Raw genomic sequence first — 15,392 nt, forward strand, 5'->3', positions numbered from 1 at the left:
AATTGAAATAATTAGAATGGAAATAATTATAATTAGATCAATTAGAACAATTAAAATAATTATAATTGAAATAATTCGAATTTGACCAATTAGAACAATAAGAATAATTATAATTATTATATGTGACAAGAAAACAATAAACTATACACAAATAAAATAAAAATTAATCCTGCTTCCAAAAACCCCGAAAACATCACAATACCTGCAATACCTAATTTATTATAAAACTTTAAATTGCATGATATTTATTTTAAAATTTTTTGATATGAAAATATAATTATTGATATTGCCCTGGTCGGAATATAATTATTATATAAAATGGAAATTAATCTTGGTTCCAAAAAGCAACAAAATATCGCACAATACCCACAATTAATTTATTATACAATTTAAAATTCTTTTGACATTTATTTTACAAGTCTTTTGCGACTTTTTGTATTTCCCATATCGATGTTTCCGCATGAAAATGTAACTAATTATTGGAGAAACAGCGATCGAACGCATGGGCGTCGGGGGACTCGTGTAAAACGGATCCTCATTAAGCCGATTGATAATTAGCACCGGGGCAATGGCATTGTATCGATGTCCTTTGATTTCCAGGGGATACAATAATCTCCCAACAACCCCCACCCCTCGTTATTACACCGTTTAATCCAATTTTTTTTCTCTCTTTTTCCCGGGGCTTTTCCGGGATACATTTCCCTGGAGCGACCCGGAGGAGATTCGTCGAGGAATCTACCCGGGGGAACACCCGATACTCGCGGAACACGGCAGGTGCTCCCCGCTGAGAATCGGCATATTCGCGTGCAACTGCATTTGCATAAAGTGGCCGTGAATTCGATCCACTTGGCCAAGAAACGAGTATTAACGAGCAAACCTTCCTCGAGAGCGGTCTTTTTCAATCGAACGCAAGTCCACGCACATAAGCATTCCATTGAAAGCAGCGGGGTAAGTTCGAGTCGAGGCGCTAACGAGAAAGGAAATCTAAATCACGGGGCATTCCAGCGCGACTCGATCGAAATATTTTCGATAAACGAGGAAATGCGCTTAATTAGGCCGTGAGAAGTTGCATGTGAGCACATTTAATCGGTATATATACGAATGGAGCCTCAGTGAAACGCTTACGAGAAACACGGGAGCGGGTGGCCCTCTGGTGGCGAGTAAAAGAACTGTAGAATACTTTTTTGAAAATATCTCGAGAACTATCAATTTTTTTGCCACGATACCTTAGTAATTTTTTACGTAGCAACAAAAAATATGCATTTCCATTTAAAGAAATGGTGAAATTCTTAATTAGAAATGCATTGTTGAATTTGAAAAAAATCTGAGGTCCTACGGACGTAGTGCTCTTCGAGCCATTTAACTTTGGTCCTTTGAAATTTTTTTGTAAGTGCATTAATAACGGAGTTATGAACTACAATGAATGCATGGACCACCCTATATATAGGAATGGAGGCTCAGTGAAATGCTTGCGAGAGCGTGTAGCCCTCTGGCGGCGAGTATTCTCACCACAGATGCATTTCAATGCATCTAAAATTTGAGTGTCTAATTTTTAGAGCACTAAAAGGACCCAAAAGATCAGAATTTTCTCGTCGACTAACAGCATCCCTCGTTTTTTTCATGAATTTTTTCACGGTGTATTATTAATCGAGGCTTAGAGAGGCAATATTCCCAGAATTGCAAATTATAATGCATCGAGATGAAGATTAGCCTCTAAAATATAGTCGACGTTTGAATTTATCTGAGCTAGGACAGAGTCGGACGCTAATAAGGCTATTAATAATTTGAAACAAGATGGCGGCGCGCCTATTAAGTTTGCATATCAAGGCAGCTCGTGATCGCCATTCGTCTTGCCCTTCCGACAGCCCCAGCAATTTCGATCAAAGTCGAGGAATGTCGTGGAAAATTAAGTGAAAATTTCCCGTATTAAAAAATATTAATCCCGTTGACTCTTTGAGGTTAGGTGGGTCAAAAACTGTCCCACCTTTTGCTGTATATGTATGATGGAATATTTTTTAACCTCAAAAAGCTGATACATATATATTTTATGTTAAATATTTAATTATAAAATGATTTTTAATACCCAAATTAATAATAAATTATAATAATATATATTTCATGTTAAATTTCATTTCAATTATTTAACATAAAGTGTTAACATGAAATATATATTCTTATAACTTATTATTAATTTTTATATTAAAAAACATTTTGTGAAATTTGGATTTTTTGCTTTTAAAATCGTGTGCCGCAGAGTGAATAAAAATTGAGTAACAAAGCGGATAAAAATCAGTCGGTTCCCCATACGATTAATATTTTCCCATCGAGGTATTTCGTTTCGCGATTCTCCCATGCTTGATATTCGAATTCCGGGTCGGCTAACGCTAGTTTCGTTCCGAGATTCGAAACGCCCGTAGATTTCAACCGTCAACCACGAGCAGCCTGGATCCATAATGCCCGGGTCATAAATCTATCGAGGGCCCCTTTTGGTCCTTTATTTAACTTCGGGGGCCCCCCCCGATCCCGTTGGCCAGGTAAGGGACCCTCCTTCCGTAGTTTTCGAGTTTCGTCCGTGTCCTTTGGGGATCCTGTTATTATCTCGCTCTGGGCCTGAAATTAACCCTTAAAATCCCGCGCGGGACCGCAGCACCGCAATTTACAACTCTCGGAGGGGCCTAGGTAATTTTCAGGTCCCCCCGAACTCGCACAATTCTCGAAAATAATTATTACACGCCCGTAAAAATTACACACAATGGGCCCTAGTCTATGGAAATAACGCGGTTTCTTAACTACATACATATTTCCCTTCGAATCATTGGGGAATTTCTGTGGGTTTTAAGAACAAGTCAAATCTGACCCTCACCGATTTCAATGAAATTTTGCAGGCTTCTATATTCACACGTGCAATACTCGAAACCGGAGTAGTGTTTAAAAAAATTACTTGATTAAGGATATTTTAGTCATTAATCTCTCGAGGTGGAGCAACGTAAAAAAGTAGTAATATTTCTATTATTAATCGTACTATATTGCAATACTTTTTAACCCCTCATTGTAAAAATGTAATAATCCTGACAGTTTATATTACTTTTTTCTGATTTATTTTATCAGTTAATAGAGCTTTTTAAAATAAACAAAATACAAAGCAATTCCTCTGGGCTAATTTTCCAAAACTACTCTCGCCAGTTTACATACAAAAATCGTCTAAAAAAATTGTATACTTTCCCCCATGCAAAATAGTCCCTTTTGTATTGCACCAACAATTGAAAAATAGTTTACTCGAGGGAAACTGTTCGCAAACTGTCCTGGATCGGTGTCCCGATGCTCGCGAGCCGTGTCTTCCGTTTAACGAAAATTATTACGACCCCTGGCTAATTAATTACCGCTCGAGAGGCCGGACGAGCGTAAACGAGACGAATGCACGTGCACCCGTGTGCAACGACGACGCAACGGTACACGTAACGCTTTCTGCCGCGGAAACGCAACAATCGATTTCCATCCCTCGGATTTAATCCGCCCAGGTTACACGCGGTGTTTGGAAAATCGTCGTCGGGAATCCCCAAAAAATCACGGTTTTCCATATGTTTCGTTGATTTTTCCCTCGATTTTTTCCCCCCTGTCTCGACAAAAAATATGCTCGAGCAGATGATTCTTGTTACTGGCCTTTTTTTATCTCTCTCTTTGCCATCTCGGTTCGCGGAGAGCTTGTCCGGGTACAATGTGGTTCGTTTAATTTGCACGGACGACTATTTGCAGCTCGTTCCCTGGACGTTTGCTCGGGGCTCGTGCATGAACGATTAAAAAATGACTCTGCCCGGAATTCAACGGTGTTTCGTTTGTTCCCGATGTTAAATGCGCTTAACCGATAGATGGATTGGTAAATAAGACTTAATGGGAACGAAGGGAGGTGGAAAGAAAGAGTTTTTGTGGTCGAGAAAATATGGAAACGAAGAATATTTTGGTGATTTAAAAATTAGACACTGTAATGTGGAACTTGGTTGTAGAGTTGGTACCTCTTGATGATTTAAAAATTAGACACTGTAATGTGGAACTTTCAAATGCATAGGAAGGAACAGATTGCGTTATAATTAAATAGTAAGTTGACTGTTTTGAGTCACAAACCTTAACAATTGTTGTGGGAGAACATTTATAAATGAGGAGTGCAATTAATGGGGAATTACACAAATTTATCAATAACTGACTAAAGAAATAGATTGATAGAAAAAGATTGATACAAAAGCCTTGAAAAGGAATGTTTAAATTGATTAATACAGAGTGAAATTATTGGGGAATTTTACAGATCTATCAATAAAGGAAAATATTCATAGAAAAGTATTGATAAAAATTCCTTGACAACCAATGTTTAAATTGATTAAAACAGAATGCAATTATTGGAGAATTTCACACATCTACCAACAACTACCAAAATAAAAATATTCATAGAAAAATATTGATTCAAAAACCTTGAAAACCAATGTTTAAATTGATTAAAACAGAGTGGAATGACTGGAGAATTTTACAGATCTACCAATAACTGAGAAAAGAAACATTCATACAAGAACTTGTCAATCAATATTTCAATTGATTAATGCAGAGTCTAATTCCTTGAGAGTCTAATTCCAATGTTAAAATGATCAATACAGAGAGTAATTTTTGAGGAATTGTACTGATCTACCAATAACTAATGAAAGAGAACTATTCATAGGAAAATATTGATACAAATACCTTGACAACCAATGATTGAATTGATTAATATAGAATGGAATTACTAGAGAATTTTACAGATCTATCAATAACTAACGAAAGAAAAATATTCATAGAAAAATATTGATACAAAAATCTTGATAACCAATGTTTAAATTGGTTAATACAGTGTGTAATTATTGGAGAATGCTACATATCTACCAATAACTACCAAAAAAAAAATATTCATAGAAAAATATTGATATAAAAACACTTCTATCAATAACTAACAAAAGGAAAATATTCCTAGAAAAATATTTATACAAATACCTCAACAATCAATGTTCAAATTGATAAATAATGTTCAATTACTTCAAAATTTCACACATCTACCAATAACCACCAATACAAAAGCCTTGATCCCTTCACAATAAAACAACAAAACCTAAAAAATCCAATTTCAATTTCCAACTTGACCAAAACATTGCCCCAACAATCCATCCCAGCCCGAACGAAAGAAAATACTTCCCCAAGACCGAAACAGGAACAGGAAGACCGTAACGAATAACTTTCCCCGGACGTCATGTCCCCCGGAAAATCGCGGAACGATGCAAAGAACAAATTACTTGTCCCTTCCCCCCTTGAACGTCGATGGTCGCCCAGGGTTTATCAGCGCGAGGCAACGGGGGGAATCCTAAAAAAAGAACAAAACACGCCCGCCGTCCACGTCGGTCCCAGAGCCACCGCCGATCCTGGAACCTCCCCGGAGGGGTAAACACGACCGCTTTTACGACCTACTCTCGAGATTACTTTCCTTCCCGAGCCAAACATCTCCTTCGCGTTCCTCTTTCGATCCCGACGGCTGCAGCTGGTTCCCTGGCGTCGTTTTATGGCGTTTACACAAGCCAGCTCGACTTTTCGGGGCTCCCGTTCCTCGGAGCCACGTTTGCGCTCGGTGGACCCGGGTGACACGCGAGGAATATTCGACGATCGGCTCGTAAACCACACGCCTGGCCTCTTTGCCCCTCCCACCAGGCAACCGTCGATCCACTTCCGGCGAAGATCAAAGCGGCGCTATTTTCTCTCTCGGGTTAAGAGATCGCTCGGAACCGGCTACGCTGGAAGCGCGGAAGATCTGAGGATCCCCCGAGATACGTTTGATTATTATTCGCTGGCGCGCGACGAAGAAAAGAAGACCCCTGGAACTCGCCTCGTTACGTCTCGAAATCTTTTCGTTACCCAGGCTACCAAACCCCACCCCCGCGAGTAGTCGCTCGTTAAAATCGAAAAATCATTAGCCGGATTCCTTTCGTGCTCCGCGTCTTCTGGAATGGCACTCGAGGCTTAATGACACCGCGTTGGTTGCTCATCGACTCTTACGCAATTATGTATTATGTTCCTTGGAGCAATAAACCTGGGGAAAAAGGAGACTACTGATTATGGTGCATTCTTTGTGTTAGGGGGAGGGGGGTAATTTTGTTTTTTTTTTTAGATTCTGCGTGGGTGATTGATGGCTGGAAAGTAAGTGGGTTATACATGGGTCTAGGTTGGGAATTTTGGATGATAGTTTTTGGAAATGGAAATTGATTTTGAGGGTGATTATGTTTATTTATGACATTTTCGATAAAGAATTTATTTCTCGAAACTGAGTAGGATTTCGAGGGTATATCTATTGACCAAAAATAATTGTAATTGGCTCCTGTAACCGAAAATAATTTTTTTAGAACGATTTGAAATTTTTCAATTTCGTCGAAAAATTTAAGTATCTTTTTGAATTTTTTTCTCGAAACTGGGTAGGATTTCGGGGGTATGTGTATTCACCAAAAATGATTGTAATTGACCTCCTTAGCTAAAAATAATTTTTTTAGAACGATATGAAATTTTTGGTGTTCGTCGAATTTAGGGATTTACCTGTCGATTTTCCTTAAGAATTTGTTTTTGATTTTTAATCATTTTATTTGAAGTCCCAGAGAAAAGTTGTCTAATACTTTTTTGTAGGTATATATGAGCTCTAAGTCATCTCAAAATTTCATTGAAATATATTCACTATTGTAGTAGTTATGGCTGTTTGAAGATTGGACCATTTGTATGGGCTCTCCCTCATTTTGCAATGTCAAGGATCAACTTTTTGATAATTTTTACAATTTCTACATATTCTGCAGCAAAATACGCGTTGTTTGCCGTTTCGAACATTAAAATCGTCCAATCCGTTCAGAAGTTATGACATTTTAAAGATTCGCATGAAAATTCTGGCAGACATTTCTAGCCAGAAATGATATTTTCGGTAAGGAATTTTTTTCTCGAAAATGGTTAGGATTTCGAGGGTATGTCTGTTCACCAAAAATGATTGTAATTGAGCCCCACAACCGAAAATAATTTTTCCAGAACGATTTGAAAATTTTTTTTCTTGCCGAGAAATTTAGGCACCCTATCCCTGTCGATTTTTCTTAAAAGTTCGTTTTTGATTTTTAGTAATTTAGTTTGACGCCCTAGAGAAAAGTTGTCTAATACTTTTTTATAGGTATACATGAACTCTAATTCCTCCCAAAATTTCATTGAAATATATTCACTATTGTGGGAGTTACGACTGTTTGAAGATTGGACCATTTTTATGGGCTCTCCCTCATTTTGCGATGTCAGGATCAACCTTTTGATAATTTATACAATTTCTACATATTCTGCAGCAAAATACGCGTTGTTTGCCGTTTCGAACATTAAAATCGTCCAATCCGTTCAGAAGTTATGACATTTTAAAGATTCGCATGAAAATTCTGGCAGACATTTCTAGCCAGAAATGATATTTTCGGTAAGGAATTTTTTTCTCGAAAATGGTTAGGATTTCGAGGGTATGTCTGTTCACCAAAAATGATTGTAATTGAGCCCCACAACCGAAAATAATTTTTCCAGAACGATTTGAAAATTTTTTTTCTTGCCGAGAAATTTAGGCACCCTATCCCTGTCGATTTTTCTTAAAAGTTCGTTTTTGATTTTTAGTAATTTAGTTTGACGCCCTAGAGAAAAGTTGTCTAATACTTTTTTATAGGTATACATGAACTCTAATTCCTCCCAAAATTTCATTGAAATATATTCACTATTGTGGGAGTTACGACTGTTTGAAGATTGGACCATTTTTATGGGCTCTCCCTCATTTTGCGATGTCAGGATCAACCTTTTGATAATTTATACAATTTCTACATATTCTACATCAAAATACGCGTCGTTTGCATTTTGAAACATTGAAATCGTCCAATCCGTTCAGAAGTTATGACATTTTAAAGATTCGCATGAAAATTCGGGCAGACTTTCTGACCAGAAATTATATTATCGGTAAGGAATTTTTTTCTCGAAATTGGTTAGGATTTCGAGGGTATGTCTCTTCACCAAAAATGATTGTAATGGACCTCTGCGCCCGAAAATAATTTTTCTAGAGCGATCCGAAATTTTCCAATTTCAAGTAAGTTGTACAACTCATATTGTAAGCCAATATTTAAAAAATACATATAAACATATATTTAAAGTTTAAAATATAAATTAGTAATATATTTCTCAAATAATAATCTTACAATTTCAGCTTCCAAGTACAACTTCCTCGACAATATATCAAAAAATAAATTTGTCAAATATTAAAAAAAACATAAAAATTTCAAATCTCAAGCACTTAAAAATCCCCTCGAGAGAGAGAGAGGAGCAATTTAAATAAAATTCCACCCAAGCTCCCAGTGATTTCTCCCGAGGTAAATTCTCGGAGAGCCAAAGGGTTAATGGTCGAAGGTAACGGATTGGCGTGAAATCGTTGGAAGGAGACTCTCGTCGCGGCGGCTGCGGCGTTTCGAATCTCGCGGCCGTCCCATGGATCCGCGGGCGCGCGTATCGAACGTACGTCACACGGTGACGTCCGTTTAATGCATGCAGATGCATAATTCATCGCGCGTACGCGGAACGCGCACTTTATCACGCGGCTCCTAGCCAACGAACAACACCAAGGTACATGATTTACGTCCACGATGCGAGTCACAGCGCGTGCTACGAGAATGTGCGCGGACGCGTGGGTGAATGGGGTGGGGGGGAGGGGAAAAAAAAGGACAAGTTTGCAAAAAGTTCCAGAGAAAAGCGACAGAGAAGAAAATTTTGGTGCAATTAATGGAGAATTTTGCAGATTTATCGATAACTACCAATCACTAATTGTCAATAATAAGGGAAATATTGATACAAAAACCTTGATAATCAATGTTTAAATTGATTGATACAGAGTAAACCCTATGCAAGCAATGTTTAAATTGGTTAATATAGAATGCAATTAATGGAGAATATTTCAGATTTATCAATAACTACCAATCACTAATTGTCAATAATAAGGAAAATATTGATACAGAAACCTTGATGATCCATGTTTAAATTGATTGATACAGAGAATACCCTATGAAAGCAATGTTTAAATTGGTTAATATAGAATGCAATTAATGGAGAATATTTCAGATTTATCAATAACTACCAATCACTAATTGTCAATAATAAGGGAAATATTGAAACAAAAATATTGGTACAGAAACCTTGATAATCAATATTTAAATTGATTGATACAGAATAAAGCCTATATAAGCAATGTTTAAATTGGTTAATATAGAATGCAATTACTAGGGAATTGTACAGAACTATCAATGACTAACGAAAGAAAAATAATCATACAAAAACATTGATAGAGCAATCTTGACACTCAATGTTTAAGTTGATTGATACAGAGCAACCCCTAAACCATCAATTTTTAAATTGGTTAGTCAAGAATGCAATTACTAGGGAATTTTACAGAACTATCAATGATTAACGAAAGAAAAATAATCATACAAATATATTGATGTTGATATTGATGAAAAACCTTGGTAATCAATGTTTAAATTGATTAATAAAGAGTAAACCCCATACAAGCAATGACTAAATTGATTAATACAGAGTGCAATTACTGGGGAATTTTACAAAACTATCAATGACTAACGAAAGAAAAATAATCATACAAAAAACTTGACAAGCAATGTTTAAATTGATAAATATAGAATGCAATTATTTGGGAATTTTACAGAACTATCAATGGCTAACGAGAGAAAAATATTGATACAAGAACCATGACAACCAATGTCTAAATTTGATTTATTTCACAGTGCAATTTCTGAAGAATTTTACAGGTGTATCAATAATCAATTACGGAAATAAATTCATAGAAAAATATTGATACATAAACCTTGACAACCAATGTTTAAATTGATGAATACAGAGTGCAATTACTGATAATATTAAAAATTTATCAATAACTAACGAAAGAGAAATATACTACGAGAATGTGCGCGGACGCATATGGTGAATGGGGGGTGGGAGAAAAAAAAAAAGAGATTTCCACGTCTAGGTCCGCCCCGTGGCTGCATTTTCACGGAGTCCTGGCCACGCGCTGGTCGACGTCGGCGCAAATTGTGTTCGGAGTGCCGCCTTCCCAGACGCTCCGAGCACCGTGAAATTCACACTCTCCGGGACGTTTTTCACGATTCTGAATGCGCCCTGAGAGCCTCCTTTCATCGTCTCGGGGCGTCGAGACAAGACGCGAGGAAGCCTGGAGGGGGAGGGTTCTTATTAAAAAAGGAAAACCACCTTCCCCGATGGCGGAGAGAAAGGAACGGCGCGTGGAAAAGGAAAACATGGAAGACGCGGATCCAGAAACGCGAAACGCGTCCCTCTTTTGACAGCGAGAGACCGACGCCACTCTGTCGCGCCTCGCGACGACTGACACAAAAGCGAAGGACGAATTAGCGCCGCCGCGCGGAGGCGTCGTTGAAACGATCTGTCGCCCTTAAAAATTTCTTGGGTCTTCCAGCAGGACCTGGCGTTGGCCACCGTTCGTTAAGACGTTATTGGACGAACCGGGGAGAATAAAGCGAAACTTGAGAAAAGAAACGCGGTACACTTGGGAGGGAAAGATGCGTTGGGGGGCCTAACTCGCTCATTGGATGTACCCAGACTGCCTGTTGAGGGAACATGGGAACCCCTCGATTATGGTCGAGTCATGAACGATTTTCCTATACTCCTTTCAGGGAAACGTGAGGTTTCCTTGTTGGAATTTTGGGTTTCCCCGTGATTGGGTTTTATTTATTATTTAGGTTAATTTTTATTTTAATTTATTTTTTATTAAAAGTTACTAGATACAGATAGATACAGATATTCTAATTATTTTCTATTATTAAAAATTATCCTGTAATATTGAGAATTGATTAACTATTCCTGTACAGCTACTCCTCAATTTGTATTTGTACAGTGTAATGGTGATTCACTATAAATTGAAAATTCAATGAAAATATTTTAAGAAACTGGTACAAGTCCATTTTTTCATATATTGGATAAATTAAGAATGAAACTTGGAAATGGAGGTGGCAGGTTGGACACATCAGCTCGTGTATGGTAATTGACGTTAAGCGGCGTTGGAGGCGTTCGAATGAATCCAGTATTTTAGGATGGGTGACCGCTCGAGAAAAAAACACCGTATTCTCGATATTTGAATATAGTGTTTATGTATTATTGTAATACTTTTCTGTCAGTTTAGTAATTGGGCACTACTTGACCCATCAATATATTTAAAAATAGAAAGTATTACAGTATAATAAACAATATAGTTGGTAAAAATAAATGGAGAAAAGAATATTCAATATAGGAAACAAAAATCACCATTATAGAGTGCGCCGGAATACGAGTGAAAAGTAATTGTATATAATACAGGCCTCGAACTGACCAATATTGAATGACCTGACCCAATGGTTTATAAGGCCCCAAGGGGAAAGGGCCTGCTACAGGTATAGTGAACAATATATTTGGTAAAAATAAATGGAAAGGATCAAAATCGCCATTATGTGGAATACGAAACACGAGTGATAGGGTACATTTCTCGAACTGACCCACCGTCTAAGGCCCAAAGCCCTGCTACAGTAATAATAATGAACAATAATGTTTGATAAAAATGAATGGAGAAAATCCTCATCATAAGAAAACAAATCAATGCATAAGTAAACAACTGTATTTCGAACTGACCATTATCTGGGCCTGCTAGGGTTGCCTTACTGATGAGTCCCACTACCCTAACTCAGGATGGATGGACTCCCTCTCCACTACCCCCATACATTTATCTCTTACTATTGAAACAATAACGTCATTTTACAAAAAAAATACCTTGAACTTGCATGGACCCCAAACATGCCCAATTTACGGGTCCCCACAATCGATCCCCGAGTGTACAGCTCTACAAAACCTATCACTTACTAACAGAATAATTAAAAGAGACATATCTCCGTACAATAATAGCTCGATAATAACACAGAAACATCGTGGCGATAATCGAGGGCCCCACTGATCCACTAGCAGGACGCATGACTCCCTCTGCACTACCCAAACACATTTATCTCTTATTACAGAAACATTCAAGCCATTCTACACAAGAAGTACCACATTAAATTTGCATGGGCCCCCCAACAGGCCCAATTTACGGGCCTCCGAATCGATCCCCAATTGCATAGCTCTACGAAACCTATCACTCACTACCAGAATAATTAAAAGAGACATATCTCCGTACAATAATAGCTCGATAATCACACAGGAAGCGTCGCGGCGATAATCGCGGGCCCGCTGACCCTGTCAAACTCAAAATGGCACGCCCCCTCGAACGAGGAACGTGACTTTCGGTGGATATCGTCGCGTTGAACAAATATCGTCGGCGATACGGAGGTTTCCGGTCCCCGAGTTTCGACAGGAAACAGCCTCTTCTGCCAGGGGCGGCGGGGGGGAGGGGGCTTGTTTCTCTTTTATTTTCTCTGATTCGGTCGGGCGCGCGTGCAGCCCGCGCCGGGGCGCCTGAAAGCGCGTAAAACGGTTCGTCGCGGGCGAAAGCAGCGTTTGATGACCCGCGAGCGGAGCCCAAGAGACGCGGGATAATATATTTCGAGCGCTGCCGGCGATAGGCCTCTCTTTGAAACCCGTCGTCGCGCGCTCGATCGGCCCTTTACGTTCGACGAATATCACCCTTTGACTCGGCCTACCTGAATGCCGCCCTCGTGCACCCCCCCGGCCCCTTTCCAACGATTTTTCAATTTTTTTTACACGAGTACCTCTCTATCGCCTCCAACCCTCGCGACTCTGTTCTCTTGCGCGCTGAGTCTCGAGCAGCGCGGGTGGACGCCAGCGCCTACGCGGCTCTTTTCAAACGGCGCGCTGGGCCGATTGTTTCGACCGAGCCTTCGCTCGAACCGATGCGCGGGCGTGAGTTTTAGCGGCGTAATGGAGCACCACTACCCTACAAAGTAATAATTGAGGTGCACAGAGGTCTAGATTAGTCGCTTTTTTTTTTAATTCGTATTAAAATTATTTTGGATTTGAAATTTTTGGTATATTTTTATTTGAATTTTGAGATTTTTGGGGGTGAGAAATATTTGAAATTGGCGGTGATTGTTGTGATTTTTCTAAACCTGGAGGATATTTTGAAATTTCACTATCTTGGTTTATTTAATAATTAAATATTCTTCTGATGATGCAGTGTTAGACTCATTTATCTCTAATTATATTTATTTTCTAGTTGTATAATAAAAGCGTTCCACTCTTTACGTCAACATAAATTTCCACGAGCAGGAAGAGGCATATTATGGAGCAAGAATGCCTAATGAAGATACGAATCAGAAGACTGAATTCATTTAAAAAACCTGAGAACACATGATTCACGTATGAGTGATATCCATTGAACACTTTTGATCTGAACTTTTGGTCTTGTGTTAGCATATCAAAGTTTGATGAAATGTAAACTGGAAAAGTTATTGACAATTTTAATGTATTTTCTGTGCTCATCAATAAAAGTTTAAATTTTATAAATTCCAGAACAATGATGGGGGTTTTATTTTTTTTGTCGAAGATACTCCTAAGGGGTAAAATTTTTAAATATGTCAATTGAGTTGAAATTGACTATTAATTGGGTGTATTGGTTAAATGAAAATTTCATGGAAAGTGAAATGAAGATTTTATATTACGATAGCGTTGGAAAAACGCTTGTAAAAGAAGGTGTGTCGAAAATAGTATAAAACACGCGTCTTTTTAGCTCACTATGGCAGTATTATATTCGTCGTGGAGTAAAAGCACCGTCGTCCAGACGATGAAATTACTTTCAACGATCTTCAAGGATAAGAACCACGAAAACGCATTCGCGGAACATTCGAGTCATCGTAAATAAGGATCGGCGAAGCATAGACGCTTAGGAGGAGGAACGTGCATGGAATTCTTAGCAAAAACCTCAAAGAGGGAGGAATAACGAAGTTCAAAGCGCGGTAGTCAAACTTCTCTAATATTCTCTGTTGAAAGCTGGGATGTCGACTTGGGTTCGTTTTTGGAGTGTATAAAAATCTGAAAAATAAAAAAAGTGACTCGTCAAATCAAAGATATACTAATCAACTAATTACACACCAAATTTCACGAAGAAATATTTAAAATTGCAAAGGTTATCTTACAGACTCCGAAAAATGGAGTAACAAAATATTGGCCTCACAATTTTAATTATAACTTTGTCAAATTTTGGAAAATTCTATTGAAACCTTTACTGAATTTTCTTCATACTGTATACAATAAAATAGGTAAGGAGAAAATTGGACTATCCTTTGAAGCTAGTAGATATAGGAGACTTCAAAAACAATATGCTGAGGGATCCTCTACGTTGACTGGGGTTCATTTTGCAGGGATTAAAAATCTGAAAAATTAAAAAAGTGACTCGTCAAATCAAAGATATACTAATCAACTAATTACACACCAAATTTCACGAAGAAATATTTAAAATTGCAAAGGTTATCTTACAGACTCCGAAAAATGGAGTAACAAAATATTGGCCTCACAATTTTAATTATAACTTTGTCAAATTTTGGAAAATTCTATTGAAACCTTTACTGAATTTTCTTCATACTGTATACAATAAAATAGGTAAGGAGAAAATTGGACTATCCTTTGAAGCTAGTAGATATAGGAGACTTCAAAAACAATATGCTGAGGGATCCTCTACGTTGACTGGGGTTCATTTTGCAGGGATTAAAAATCTGAAAAATTAAAAAAGTGACTCGTCAAATCAAAGATATACTAATCAACTAATTACACACCAAATTTCACGAAGAAATATTTAAAATTGCAAAGGTTATCTTACAGACTCCGAAAAATGGAGTAACAAAATATTGGCCTCACAATTTTAATTATAACTTTGTCAAATTTTTGAAAATTCTATTGAAACCTTTACTGAATTTTCTTCATACTGTATACAATAAAATAGGTAAGGAGAAAATTGGACTATCCTTTGAAGCTAGTAGATATAGGAGACTTCAAAAACAATATGCTGAGGGATCCTCTACGTTGACTGGGGTTCATTTTGCAGGGATTAAAAATCTGAAAAATTAAAAAAGTGACTCGTCAAATCAAAGATATACTAATCAACTAATTACACACCAAATTTCACGAAGAAATATTTAAAATTGCAAAGGTTATCTTACAGACTCCGAAAAATGGAGTAACAAAATATTGGCCTCACAATTTTAATTATAACTTTGTCAAATTTTGGAAAATTCTATTGAAAACTTTACTGAATTTTCTTCATACTGTATACAATAAAATAGGTAAGGAGAAAATTGGACTATCCTTTGAAGCTAGTAGATATAGGAGACTTCAAA

General features: G+C 37.6%; 1 protein-coding gene across 1 annotated transcript in view; it reads right to left on the reverse strand.

Annotated features, from left to right (window-relative positions):
- The window catches only part of LOC122399764 (tyrosine-protein kinase-like otk), an 82,129-nt gene that overhangs the window by 59,764 nt on the left and 6,973 nt on the right, over nucleotides 1-15,392 (reverse strand). The gene's annotated exons all lie outside the window — the stretch shown is intronic.

Source organism: Colletes gigas, unplaced genomic scaffold (genome assembly GCF_013123115.1).
Source record: "Colletes gigas isolate AHSC1104 unplaced genomic scaffold, ASM1312311v1 Colletes_gigas_Sc00015, whole genome shotgun sequence".
Taxonomy (NCBI): domain Eukaryota; kingdom Metazoa; phylum Arthropoda; class Insecta; order Hymenoptera; family Colletidae; genus Colletes; species Colletes gigas.